Source organism: Globicephala melas, chromosome 5, assembly GCF_963455315.2.
Source record: "Globicephala melas chromosome 5, mGloMel1.2, whole genome shotgun sequence".
In the NCBI taxonomy this organism is placed as follows: domain Eukaryota; kingdom Metazoa; phylum Chordata; class Mammalia; order Artiodactyla; family Delphinidae; genus Globicephala; species Globicephala melas.
Window position 1 is genome coordinate 88,202,757 of NC_083318.1, and position 14,772 is coordinate 88,217,528.

Sequence of the window (14,772 nt, forward strand, 5' to 3'; positions counted from 1 at the left end):
ATAGGGAGAACCAATAAGAGACTAGCTGGAGGTACTGGACGGGCAAATTTAACTCTCATTTCCCACCAGGAAGAGGAATTAACCAAAGGCTCAGAGTGCCATGCCGGAACCACACTAGGGCCTGAAGCAATCCTGCGGTGTTGCGGCCAGCTCACAAGAAAGCGAATTGAAGAAAGGAGCTCAGGGGCACTGTCATTCACAAATCTGCAGAGTTATAAATGACAGCTATCGTCCAAAAATATATTGAAGTAAGGCTGCCAAGAGGACTTGAAAGCGGGGCAGAATTGCAGGAAACCGATTTCAGGAGGTAGACTGGAATTGAATGTAAAGCATAGGAAAAGAGGCAGAACGTCCACAATGAAGCACTTGGCCAAAAGGGGCGTATGCGTTTTTTCCTCAGGAAAAAACGCATACGCCCTTTTTGGCCAACCAAGCAAGCTTCCAAAGGAAATTTGCACTACAATGAAGTCTTACTGCCCCCCGGTCAAAAGGGCCATCTGAAAAAAGTGTAAAATCCAGAAAGGCAGGACAGGCCATGGAGAACTGGGAGCCTTGTTATGCTCATGGGCGGGATGTAAATTGCCAACAGCCACTCTGGAGAAGTGTATGGTGTTTCCTGAAACATCTAAAAAACAAAGCAACAGAGCCTAGGGCACTTCCACTTATGGTCCTATAGCTTAGGGAAATTAAACTCAAAAACACACAGCCACCCCAAACTTTGGGACGGCTGTGTTTACAAGAACCTCGTTTACGGTACAAGTTCAATATCGCAGAAAGTGAAAAATGGATAAAGAAGTTCTGGTACTTACGTACAATGCAATATCACTCAGCAATGAAATCTATGTCATCAGGCCCATAGCAGCATAATGAGTGGATTCTGGTACGATGATTCTAAGTGAAATAAGTCACACAGAAAAAGAAACATCATAAAATATCACTACTACACGGAATGTAAACTTGGCTGCACAGGAACTGAATTACAAAACAGAACAGGGTCTCAAATGTAGAAAACCAACTTATGCTTGCTTAAGGGGAAAGGTGAGTTGGGGTGCTGCATAAAACCAGAGATTGAAATTAGCACTGATACCGTTCCATAAGACAAATATGTAATAGACAAGAGCTACTCGTTGCTCAACGAAGTGGACTCAACACCCCATATTAAATGCCTAAGAATATACCTGACTAGTAAGAATCTTAAAACCTATGGATTTATATTTCTCCGAAAGAGAATCAAGCGTGTGTACAGTGGCAGAAACGCAGCAGTGATAGGATTGGTGAGGTTCGGTGAGCAAATGCAGACCCTTTGAAGTCATATTGCATGGTACCCATTCCATGGGTCTCAACTCTCCAGGTTTAAGGGATTCTTCCTTGAGCTAAAACATGCATGTGGAACCCAGAGTATGATCCACCATGTGATTGGGAAACGTGTTCAAACGTGTCTCAGTTTTCGTCCCCTAGTACTCGGGTGCAACATTCCAGATGCTTTACTAACACTCTCCCCACTTGGAGAGTCAGTGCCTTTAACCTCCTGTTTGGCCTAGTTTGCAATTTCTACGGAAAATGAACAGGAATAGGGAGAACCAATGAGAGACTAGCTGGAGGTGTCTGGACGGGCAAATTTAACTCTCATTTCCCACCAGGGAGAGGAATTAACCAAAGGCTCAGCGTGCCATGCCGGAACCACACTAGGGTCTGAAGCAATCCTGCGGTGTTGCGGACAGCTCACAAGAAAGCGAGTTGAAGAAAGTAGGTCAGGGGCACTGTCATTCACAAACCTACAGAGTTATAAATGACAGCTATCGTCCAAAAATATATTGAAGTAAGGCTGCCAAGAGGACTTGAAATTGGGGCAGAATTGCAGGAAACCGATTTCAGGAGGTAGACTGGAATTGCATGTAAAGCATAGGAAAAGAGGCAGAACGTCCACAATGATGCACTTGGCCAAAATGGGCGTATGCGTTTTTTCCTGAATATATTCAGGAAAAAATTTATACGCCCTTTTTGCCCAACCAAACAAGCTTGCAAAGGAAACTTGCACTACAATGAAGTCTCACTGCCCCCCGGTCAAAAGGGCCATCTGAAAAAAGTGTAAAATCCAGAAAGGCAGGACAGGCCATGGAGACGTGGGAGCCTTGTTATGCTCATGGGCGGGATGTAAATTGCCCACAGCCACCCTGGAGAAGTGTATGGTGTTTCCTGAAACATCTAAAAAACAAAGCAACAGAGCCTAGGGCACTTCCACTTATGGTCCTATAGCTTAGGGAAATTAAAATCAAAAAGACACAGCCACCCCAAAGCTTGGAATCGCTCTGTTTATAAGAACCTCGTTTACGGTACAAGTTCAATATCGCAGAAAGTGAAAAATGGATAAAGAAGTTGTGGTACTTACGTACAATGCAATATCACTCAGCAATGAAATCTATGTCATCAGGCCCATAGCAGCATAATGAGTGGATTCTGGTACGATGATTCTAAGTGAAATAAGTCACACAGAAAAAGAAACATCATAAAATATCACTACTACACGGAATGTAAACTTGGCTGCACAGGAACTGAATTACAAAACAGAACAGGGTCTCAAATGTAGAAAACCAACTTATGCTTGCTTAAGGGGAAAGGTGAGTTGGGGTGCTGCATAAAACCAGAGATTGAAATTAGCACAGATACCGTTCCATAAGCCAAATATGTAATAGACAAGAGCTACTCCTTGCTCAGCGAAGTGGACTCAACACCCCATATTAAACGCCTAAGAATATACCTGACTAGTAAGAATCTTAAAACCTATGGATTTATATGTCTCCGAAAGAGAATCAAGCGTGTGTACAGCGGCATAAACGCAGCAGTGATAGGATTGTTGAGGATCGGTGAGCAAATGCAGACCCTTTGAAGTCATATTGCATGGTACCCATTCCATGGGTCTCAACTCTCCAGGTTTAAGGGATTCTTCCTTCAGCTAAAACACGCATGTGGTACCCAGAGTATGATCCACCGTGTGATCGGGAAACGTGTTCAAATGTGACTCAGATTTCGTGCCCTGGTACTCGGGTGCAACATTCCAGACACTTTACTAACACTCTCCCCACTTGGAGAGTCAGTGCCTTTAAACTCCTGTTGACCCAGTTTGCAATTTCTGTGGAAAATGAACAGGAATAGGGAGAACCAATGAGAGACTAGCTGGAGGTGTCTGGACGGGCAAATTTAACTCTCATTTCCCACCAGGAAGAGGAATTAACCAAAGGCTCAGTGTGCCATGCCGGAACCACACTAGGGCCTGAAGCAATGCTGCGGTGTTGCGGCCAGCTCACAAGAAAGCGAGTTGAAGAAAGGAGCTCAGGGGCACTGTAATTCACAAACCTGCAGAGTTATAAATGACAGCTATCGTCCAAAAATATATTGAAGTAAGGCTGCCAAGAGGACTTGAAAGTGGGGCAGAATTGCAGGAAACCGATTTCAGGAGGTAGACTGGAATTGCATGTAAGCATAGGAAAAGAGGCAGAACGTCCACAATGATGCACTTGGCCAAAAAGGGCGTATGCGTTTTTTCCTGAATATATTCAGGAAAAAACGCATACGCACTTTTTGGCCAACCAAGCAAGCTTGCAAAGGAAATCTGCACTACAATGAAGTCTCACTTCCCCCCGGTCAAAAGGGCCATCTGAAAAAAGTGTAAAATCCAGAAAGGCAGGACAGGCCATGGAGAACTGGGAGCCTTGTTATGCTCATGGGCGGGATGTAAATTGCCAACAGCCACTCTGGAGAAGTGTATGGTGTTTCCTGAAACATCTAAAAAACAAAGCAACAGAGCCTAGGGCACTTCCACTTACGGTCCTATAGCTTAGGGAAATTAAAATCAAAAAGACACAGCCACCCCAAAGTTTGGGACGGCTCTGTTTACAAGAACCTCGTTTACGGTACAAGTTCAATATCACAGAAAGTGAAAAATGGATAAAGAAGTTGTGGTACTTACGTACAATGCAATATCACTCAGCAATGAAATCTATGTCATCAGGCCCTTAGCAGCATAATGAGTGGATTCAGTACGATGATTCTAATTGAAATAATTCACAGAGAAAAAAAAACATCATAAGATATCACTACTACATGGAATGTAAACTTGGCTACACAGGAACTGAATTACAAAACAGAACAGGGTCTCAAATGTAGAAAACCAACTTATGCTTGCTTAAGGCGAAAGGTGAGTTGGGCTGCTGCATAAAACCAGAGATTGAAATTAGCACAGATACCGTTCCATAAGCCAAATATGTAATAGACAAGAGCTACTCCTTGCTCAACGAAGTGGACTCTACACCCCATATTAAATTCCTAAGAATATACCTGACTAGTAAGAATCTTAAAACCTATGGATTTATATGTCTCTGAAAGAGCATCAAGCGTGTGTACAGTGGCATAAATGCAGCAGTGATAGGTTTGGTGAGGTTCAGTGAACACATGCAGACCCTATGAACTCATATTGCATGGTACCCATTCCATGGGTCTCAACTCTCCAGGTTTAAGGGATTCTTCCTTCAGCTAAATCATGCATGTGGAACCCAGAGTATGATCCACCGTGTGATCGGGAAACGTGTTCAAATGTGTCAGTTTTCGTACCCTGGTACTCGGGTGCAACATTCCAGACGCTTTACTAACACTCTCCCCACTTGGAGAGTCAGTGCCTTTAACCTCCTGTTTGGCCCAGTTTGCAATTTCTGCGGAAAATGCACAGGAATAGGGAGAACCAATGAGAGACTAGCTGGAGGTGTCTGGACGGGCAAATTTAACTCTCATTTCCCACCAGGGAGAGGAATTAACCAAAGGCTCAGCGTGCCATGCCGGAACCACACTAGGGCCTGAAGCAATCCTGCAGTTTTGCGGCCAGCTCACAAGAAAGCGAGTTGAAGAAAGGAGCTCAGGGGCACTGTAATTCACAAACCTGCAGAGTTATAAATGACAGCTATCATCAAAATTATACTGAAGTAAGGCTGCGAAGAGGACTTGAATGCGGGGCAGAATTGCTGGAAACCAATTTCAGAAGGTACACGGGAGTCGCTCTTAAAGCATAGGAAAAGAGACAGAACTTGGAAAATAATGCACTTGGCAAAAAAGGGCATATGTGTTTTATCCAGAGCTCTCATAACCGAGGGGAGGAGATTCCCAGCAGGCCCCAACTGCCACCTGAGTGCTCACGTTGCCAAGGCAACGTGAGCAAGCCAGGCATGAGTTACCTCACAGCAGAGGTCCCACCTCACAGAAGGGTGAGAAACCCAGCCAATATCAGACTCTCACCAGAGGGCCCACATCACCAAGGGGATGGGAACCAGGTAGGAGTGTCTTCACACCACTGGGGCCACATCAGCAAAAGGTGACGTACTCAGCACATGTGTCCTCCTCAAACCAGAGGGCCCACATCACCAAGGGCCTCGGAGTGAGGCAGGCAGGAGTAGCCTCACAACACTGGGCCCATAGAATAAAAAAGTGAGGAATCCAGCAGTTGGAACCTCCCAGCAGGCGGCCCAGAGCACCGAAGCTATGGGATCCAGGCCACAGTGAACTCACAGAAGAGGGCCCATGTCATGAAACTGAGCAACCCAGCCATTGGGACCTCAGAGCAGGAGGCCCATATCCCCATGGGGATATAAATCTGGTAGGAGTGTCCTCGCACCACTGAGAACGTGTCAGAAAATTTTGGGAGACCTGCAGTTAGGGCCTGACGCCAGAGGACCCTCATCACCAAGGGAAGAAGGCTCCCAGCAGGCTCCAACTGCCACCAGAGGGCTGACGTCACCAAGGCGATGTGTGCCAACCAGGCACGAATGACCTCACAGCAGAGGGCCCACCTCAGAGAAGTGTGACGAACCCAGTCAGGATCAGACTTGCACCAGAGGGCCCACATCACCAAATGGATTGGAACCAGGCAGGAGTGTCCTCACATGAGTAGGGCCACATCATCTAAAGGTGAGGAACCCAGAACATGTGGCTTCAAACCATAGGACACCCATCACCAAGGGGCTGGGAGTGAGGCAGGCAGGAGGAGCCTCACAACAGAGGGCCCAAAAATAAGAAAGGTGAGGAATCCAGCAGTTGGAACCTCCCAGCAGGCGGCCCAGAGCACAGAGGCTAGGGGATCCAAGCCAGAGTGAACTAACACCAGACAGCCCACATCATGAAACTGTGAGCAACCCAGACATTGGGACCTCAGAGCAGAAGGCCCACATCCCCATGGTGATGGGAACATGACAGGAGTGTCCTGGCATCACTGGGCTCACACCAGAAAACGTGGGGTGCTCAGAAGTTAGGGCCTGACGCTAGAGGGCACTCATCACCAAGGGGAGGAGGCTCCCAGCAGGCTCCAGCTGCCACCAGAGGGCCAACGTCACCAAGGCGATGTGTGCCAGCCCGGCAGGAGTGACCTCACAGCAGAGGGCCCACCTCACAGAAGGGTGAGGAACACAGCCAGGATCAGACTCTCACCAGAGGGCCCACATCGCCAAGGGGATGGGAACCAGGCAGGAGTGTCCCCACACCAGTGGGACAACATCATCGAAAGGTGAGGATCCCAGCACATGTAGCCTCAAACCAGAGGAACCACATCACCAAGGGTTTTGGAATGAGGCTGGCAGGACTGGCCTCACAACACAGGGTCCATAGAATATAAAAGTTGAGGAATCCAGCAGTTGGAACCTCCCAGCAAGTGGCCCAGAGCACCGAGGCTATGGGATCCAGGCCACAGTGAACTCACAGCAGAGGGCCCACATCATGAACCTGTGAGCAGCCCAGCCGTTGGGACCTCAGAACAGAAGGCCCACATCCCCATTGGGATGGGAACCTGGCAGGAGTGGCTTCGCACCACTTAGCACATATCAGAAAATGTTAGGAGCCCAGCAGTTAGGGCCCGACGCCAGGGGCCCCTCATAACTGAGGGGAGGAGACTCCCAGCAGGTTCCAACTGCCAACAGAGGGCCCACGTCTACAAGGTGGCATGCGCCAGCCAGGCAGTAGCGACCTCACAGCAGAGGGCCTATCTCACAGAAGGGTGAGGAACCGAGGTAGGATGAGACTCTTGCCAGAGGGCCCACAACACCAAGGGGATGGGAACCAGTCAGGACTGTCCTCCCACCAGTGGGGCCACATCATCGAAAGGTGAGGAACCCAGCACATGCGGCCTCATATCAGAGGACATACATCACAAAGGGGATGGGAGTGAGGCAGGTAGGAGTAGCCTAAAAACAGAGGGCCCAAAGAATAAAAAAGGTGAGGAATCCAGCATTTGGAACCTCCCAGCAGGCGGCCGAGAGCACAGAAGCTATGGGATGCAGGCAGGAGTGAACTAACAGCAGAGAGTCCACATCATGAAACTGTGAGCAACCCAGGCGTTGGGACCTCAGAGCAGAAAGCCCACATCCCCATGGGGATGGGAACCTGACAGGAGTGTCCTGGCATCACTGGGCTCACATCAGAAAACGTGGGGAGCCCAGCAGTTAGGGCCTGATGCTAGAGGGCCGTCATCACCGAGGGCAGGAGGCTCCCAGCAGGTTCCATGTGCCAACAGAGGGCCCACGTCGCCAAGGTGATGTGTGCAAGTCAGGCAGGATTGACCTCACAGCAGAGGGCCTACCTCACAGAAGAGTGAGGAACCCAGCCAGGATAAGACTGTCACCAGAAGGCCCACATCACCAAGGGGATGGGAACCAGGCAGGAGTGTCCTCACACCAGTGGGGCCACATCATTGAAAGTTGCGGAACCCAGCACATGTGGCCTCAAACCAGAGGACCCACATCACGAAGGGGTTGCGAGTGAGGCAGGCAGGAGGAACATCGCAACACAGGACCCATAGAATACAAAAGTTGAGGAATCGAGCAGTTGGAACCTTCCAGCAGGCGGCCCAGAGCACAGAGGCTATGGCATCCAGGCCAGAGTGAACTAACAGCAGAGAGCCCACATCATGAAACTGTGAACAACCCAGCCGTTGGGACCTCAGAGCAGAAGGCCCACATCCCAATGGGGATGTGAACCTGGATGGAGTGTCTTCGAACCACTGGGCGTACATCACAAAATGTGGGGAGCCCAGCCGTTAGGGCCTGACGCCAGAGGGCCCTCATCACCGAGGGGAGGAGGCTCCCAGCAGGCTCCAAGTGCCACCAGAGGGCTCATGTCCACAAGGCGAGGTGAGCAAGCCAGGCAGGAGTGACCTCACAGCAGACGGCCCACCTCACAGATGGGTGAGGAACCCAGCCAGGATCAGACTCTCAACAGAGGGCCCACATCACCAAGGGGATGTGAACCAGGCAGGAGTCTCCTAAGACCATTGGTCCCACATCATCAAAAGGTGAGGAACCCAGCACATGTGGCCTCAAACCAGAGGACACACATCACGAAGGGGCTGGGAGTGAGGCAGGCAGGAGGATACTCACAACAGAGGGCCCAAAAAATTAAAAAGTGAGGAATCCAGCCGTTGGAACCTCCCAGCAGGCGGCCAAGAGCACAGAGGCTATGGGATCCAGGCCTCTGTGAACTAACACCAGAGAGCCCACATCGTGAAAATGTGAACAACCCAGCCGTTGGGACCTCAGAGCAGAAGGCCCACATCCCCATGGAGATGGGATCCTAAGAGGAGTGCCCAAGCATCATTGGGCTCACTAAGAAAAGTTGGTGAGCCCAGCAGTTAGGGCCTGGCGCAAGAGGGCCCTCATCACCGGGGGGAGGAGATTCCCAGCACGCTCCAACTGCCACCACAGAGCTGACTTCACCAAGGCAATGTGTGCCAGCCATGCAGGAGTGACCTATCAGCAGAGGGTCTCCCTCACAGAAGGGTGAGGAGCACAGCCAGGAACAGACTCTCACCAGGGGGTCCACATAACCACGTGGATGAGAACCAGGCAGGAGTGTCCTCACACTAGTGGGGCCACATCATCGAAAGGTGAGGAACCCAGCAAAGGTGGCCACAAACCAGAGGACCCACATCACCAAGGGGTTGAGAGTGAGGTAGGCGTCTGGACGGGCATATTTAACACTCATTTCCCACCAGGAAGAGGAATTAACCAAAGGCTCAGCGTGCCCTGCCAGAAGCAGATTAGGGCCTGAAGCAGTCTTGCGGGTTTGCGGCCAGCTCACAAGAAAGCGAGTTGAAGAAAGGAGCTCAGGGGCCCTGTAATTCACAAACCTGCAGAGTTATAAATGACAGATAACGTCCAAAAATATATTGAAGTAAGGCTGCGAAGAGGACTTGAAAGCGGGGCAGAATTTCAGGAAACCGATTTCAGGAGGTAGACTGGATTTGCATTTAAAGCATAGGAAAAGAGGCAGAACATCGACAATGATGCACTTGGCAAAAAAGGGCGTATGAGTTTGTTCCTGAATATATTCAGGAAAAAACACATACGCCCTTTTTGGCAAACCAAGCAAGCTTGCAATGGAAATCTGAACTACTATGAAGTGTCACTTCCCCCCGGTCTAAAGGGCCATCTGAAAAAAACTGTAAAATCCAGAAAGGCAAGACAGGCCATGGGGAAAAAGGAGCCTTGTTATGCTGATGGGCGGGATGTAAATTACCAACAGCCACTCTGGAGAAGTGTATGGTGTTTCCTGATACATCTGAAAAACAAAGCAACAGAGTCTAGGGCATTTCCACTTATGGTCCTATAGCTTAGGGAAATTAAAATCAAAAAGACACAGCCACCCCAAAATTTGGGATGGCTCTGTTTACAGGAACCTCTTCTACGGTACAAGTTAAATATCCCAGAGAACAAATAATTGATAAAGAAGTTGCGGTACTTACGTACAACAGAATACCACTCAGCAATGAAATCTGTGTCACCAGGCCTGTACCAGCATAATGAGTGGATTGAGGCACGATGATTCTAAGTGAAATAAGTCACACAGAAAAAGAAACATCATAAGGTATCACTAATGCATGGAATGTAAACTTGGCTACACAGGAACTGATTTACAAAACAGAACAGGGTCTCAAGTTTAGAAAACCAACTTATGCTTGCTTAAGGGGAAAGGTGAGTTGGGGTTCTGCATAAAACCAGAGTTTGAAATTAACACAGATACCGTTCCATAAGCCAAATATGTAATAGACAAGACCTACCCCTTGCTCAACGAAATGGACTCAACAATGAGGTATCACCTCACACCTGTTAGAATGGGCATCATCTGAAAATCTACAAACAACAAATGCTGGAAAGGGTGTGGAGAAAAGGAAGCCTCTTCCACTATTGTTGGGAATATAAATTGATACAGTCACTATGGAGAACAATATGGAGTTTCTTAAGAAACTAATAATAGAATTACCATATGATACAGCAATCCCAGTACTGGACATATACCCAGACAAAACCATAAATCAAAAAGAGACATTCACCGCAATGTTCATTGCATCACTATTTACAATATCGAGGTAATGGAAGCAACCTAAATGCCCACAGACAGACGAATGCATAAAGATGTGGTACATATATAAAATGGAATATTACTAAGCCATGAAAGGAATGAAATTGGGTCATTTGTAGAGACGTCGATGGATCTAGAGACTGTCATACAGAGTGAAGTAAGTCAGAAAGAGAAAAACAAATCTTGTATATTCATGCATATATGTGGAACCTAGAAAAACTGTACAGATTAACCGTTTTGCAAGGCATAAATAGAGCAACAGATGTAGACAACAATCGTATGGACAACAAGGGGGGAAAGCTCTTGGGGGGGTGGTGGTGGGAGGAGTTGAGAGATTGGGATTGGCATGTAAACATTTATATGTATAAAATAGATAACCAATAAGAACTTGCTGTATAAAAATATAAAATAAAATTAAAAAGAAATAAAATTTAAAAAACAAAACAGAAAAAACAATTATTCCCTTCACATACATGTATTTATATGAATAAATTATTTCCATGCTTATATCTGTAAATACAAAAAAGAGGAATAAATTCTACCTTGAACCAAAAACGAAAAAGAGAAAAAAAAAACAGAACCCACCAGTTACTCAGAGGAAAACCGTATCAGGGCACTTGCTCCAGTTGTAAACAATTCTGAAGTTGGTCAGTGGTGGGGAATCGTCTCCCATTCAGCCAGCAGCCCCCACACAACAAGCGTCCTCATTGCAAAGCTGGGGCACCGTGCCGAGGCATCTGTGAGTGAACGTGAGCTGAGCCCCAGGCCAGTTGCTGCTGAACTGTTCCCACCCTTCCCAGGTAAAACACCTGAATATATACAAGGACTTGAAAGCCTAGAGGAAGGGCCATGGAGCCACATGAGTGACAGCATGCCAGCTGACTTGGTGCCTGCAGGCCAGCCAGGATGGCCCTGGCCCTGGGTGCTCTTCTGGAAGATTTCCATTTCCCTACCTGAGATACCCGTCCTGTCCCTGCCCCCACTGCTTTTTTCCTTCCTCACCTCTGCCCAGGGAGAAATTCCAGCAGCAGGTATGGGTGACACAGCCTCTTCTTTAGCAAGTGGCAGCCTGGCAACTGCTGCAGAAAGTCCAGCAGAGCCCCACTCACACTGGGCCACCCACAAAGCCGTGGCCTCTCACTCCCTCCCACCAGCCCAGCCCCGAGACTGCTGACAGGCTCTTGCTGCCTGGAGTGGTATTTATATTGATCTCAACCCAGGCACACCTGGGGAGGGCTGGCCGGCACGGTAAGGCTGCCCAGGTCAGCCAATCATCACCCCTCAGGGGCTCACAGTTGCAGAAAATGGAACTTGCTGAACCGGCCAGGTCCACGGAACAGGTGTGGGCTCCTGAGAGTCAGGATAGACAAGGGGCTGCAGCTTTGGCTTGTTTTCTAATCATTTTATCTGGCCCATGAGTGGGAGACAACTTCAAGAAAAGCCTCTCCTAATGAGAGGAACCCAGGAGTCAGGGAGAGGAGGGGTGGGTGGTGGTTGGAGACAGAGGCCTGGTGCCCCGGGTGCAGTGGAAGTCTCTGGAAGACCAGGTGGAGGGAGGCCACACAGAGTGATGCCCAGGGTCACAGACCTGTCGGAGCTGCTGTTTGTTAGTTCAAGTCCTGCTCTGAGGTGCTCTGTGTCAGCTCTGAGCGACAGGTGAGATGGGGGTGCTCTTCAATGAGGGCTATGTGCACGGTTCCTGTGTGCCCAGCCCTGCCACGGTACCTGCAAGGGTAGCTCTGTATCCTGGGAGAGGCCTGACCACGAGAGCCCCGTGGGCTGGGTTGGGGGTGGGGTACCTGCCCAGGAGAGCTCCATATCCTGGGATTGGCCTGACCACGAGAGCCCCATGGGCTGCTGGGGACCTGGTAAAGGATGTCAGGACAGTCAGTGAAGCCACCGAGGATATACCTCCAGTTGCTCCTAATTCCTACACCCTGCTGGTCATTCTACCAACCACCAGGACATGGTATTCTGTATTAGTCTTCAATGATGCCTTCTTTTGTATTCCATTAGTCCCAGAGTCACAAGAAATTTTGGCTTGTGAGTGGCAGGACTCAACATACAACTAAAACAATACTTCCGGGCCGTCTTGCCCCAAGGGTTCAAAAATTCCCACACCATCTTTGGGGAAAGCTTAGCTAAAGACCGAAAAGTTCTACCTCTGGAAAAGGAAACCCTCCTTCAATATGCAGACGACATTCTGATCGCCAACCCTACTAAGGAGGCCTCTGAACTACCAAGCCAATAAAGGATAGAAGTTGTCCAAGAAAAAGCTCAAATATCACAGACTGCGGTGACCTGCCTGGGCTTCATTCTCACAGAAGGTCGGAGAAGCCCATCCCAGGAAAGGGAAGAAACCATTTGCAGCCTTACCCCTTTCTAAAACTAGAAGACAGCTTAGGGGTTCCTGGGGAGGCCAGGGTTTGCTGCTTCTGGATCCCTAACTACAGTCTACTAGCTGGGCCTCTATATGAAACACTGAAAGGAAAAGATGATGATCCTTTTGAACAGAATCCAGAAGTGGCCTTTCAAGAATGGAAAGAGCAGTCAATTCAGACCCTTGCCCTGGAACTCCCTAATTGAGCTAAACCCTTTGACCTTTCCATTCCCGGTGAAAGGTGAATCGCCATTGGAGAATTAGTGCAAAAACTGGGACCACTTGAAATGGAACAACGCAAGAATGCCATCCAGGTAGGATAAACTACAGTCACCAAGGGGCTTGGCCCACTGCCACATCTGGCCAAGATACTGGCAGTATCTAAAAACCTGGAAATCAGCAGCCCAAAAGGCCACCTCCCTCCTAAGGGAAAAGGACCCCACGTGGTGATCCTAATCACCAACCATGCCCTGAAGTTGCAGGGTTCGCTCCGTGGGCACACCGACCTCGACTGAGGAGGCCCTCCAACTCCAACATCCAGAGAGATAACCGGGGGCAACAGGGCACCATGACGACTCGTGTGAACATCACTTGACCTGGAGTTTCTCTCATAAAACAACAATAGTGTGTCCCGAAGGAGTAGACTACTGCTTGCAGGACTTACTGCACCCGGAGGGGAGCTAATAATCTTGGCGGGGGAAACGTATATCACACTGTCACCATAGAAAAGCCTACAGACACCGTGATGATGGTGGCCAATAAGACCGGCTGGACTCCTGTTTACTTCAAAAGGCTGTTGACTCAGTGGCCATCATGGTCCTTGATCACCACTGACCCTGGACTGTCTGGGAGTTGAGCGGGCAGGGCTCTGACACCTGGTGCTGTTTTTACGTTAATTCAGGGGCCTAATTGAAGAAAGAGCAGACTACTGGTCAGAGCATCTAGGCTGGCAGAAACGGTCAGCCTAAGGTGGCCGAACAAATGTGGGGCGGGGTGAAACCGGCCCCCACAGCGTCTCTGCACATCTCTTTCCTGGACCCTTAAAGGTCATTAGAATCTATAACACTTCCAATGCTGGTGCTCAGGCGGACGAGCAGGGAGGCAGGGGTCCTGGGGCCAATCAACGTCACCTGGAGGCTGCTGGGGAGAAGTTCTGACCCTCGTCCCCTGGTATGAGGGCTCCCAACTCAGCACTCAGCAGTTACAGAAGAAGGGTCTGCACCCTCAGCACTCCAAGAATGAGGAACGGGACAAAAGGCAGAGGAGGGGTTTGTCCCCAGCAAAGCCCATTAAAAATCCCTGGGAGATAAAAATAGAATCTGGGCAATAAAGTCAAGTCTGACCTTTTTTATCCTTTGTGCTTTGTCTAATTTCACGTGCTCCTAGGGTCCCGCATGCAGAGGTTCCACACCCGGCACTTCAGACCAGATTTCCTAGTGCAGAATGGCTGGGTTGACACCTCAGCTCCTGGGGCCCAGTGCAGACTCTGAGATATAGAGCCTGAGCTGCAGCCAACCCGGCCCTCGAGAGCTCCGCCCCCTCCCTCCCACTGACTCTGACAGGATCTCTACACAGCAGCCCAGCCCACAGCCCATGGGGTAGTGCGTGCTCTCACCTCTCCATTCTCTGATCAAAATATAAAGTTTCCTTTGCTTGTGAACCAAACTCAGTCTCGATCTGTTGGCCCCAATGACACTGGGCAGGGGGACACTTGTTGGGGTCCACTCTGGAGGATCAGTAACAGAAATTGAGACTATTGTAACTTCAATGAACAGATGTGTGAGCCAAACTGTAGTTAACATAGAACAGTTTATAAGGCTCGGGTAAAATAAGATGTTTCTAACACTTCCATTTGATATTTCCATCACTTTATTATAAGCAAGTTCAGTGAAAAGGTTTGTCTTATTTGTCAGGTCAATATTAGAGAAATGAAGTGATTTCTTTCCAAGGATGTACATCTAATAATCTTGGTTAAAGCTTCAATCTTGTTTTAAATGCTTTTC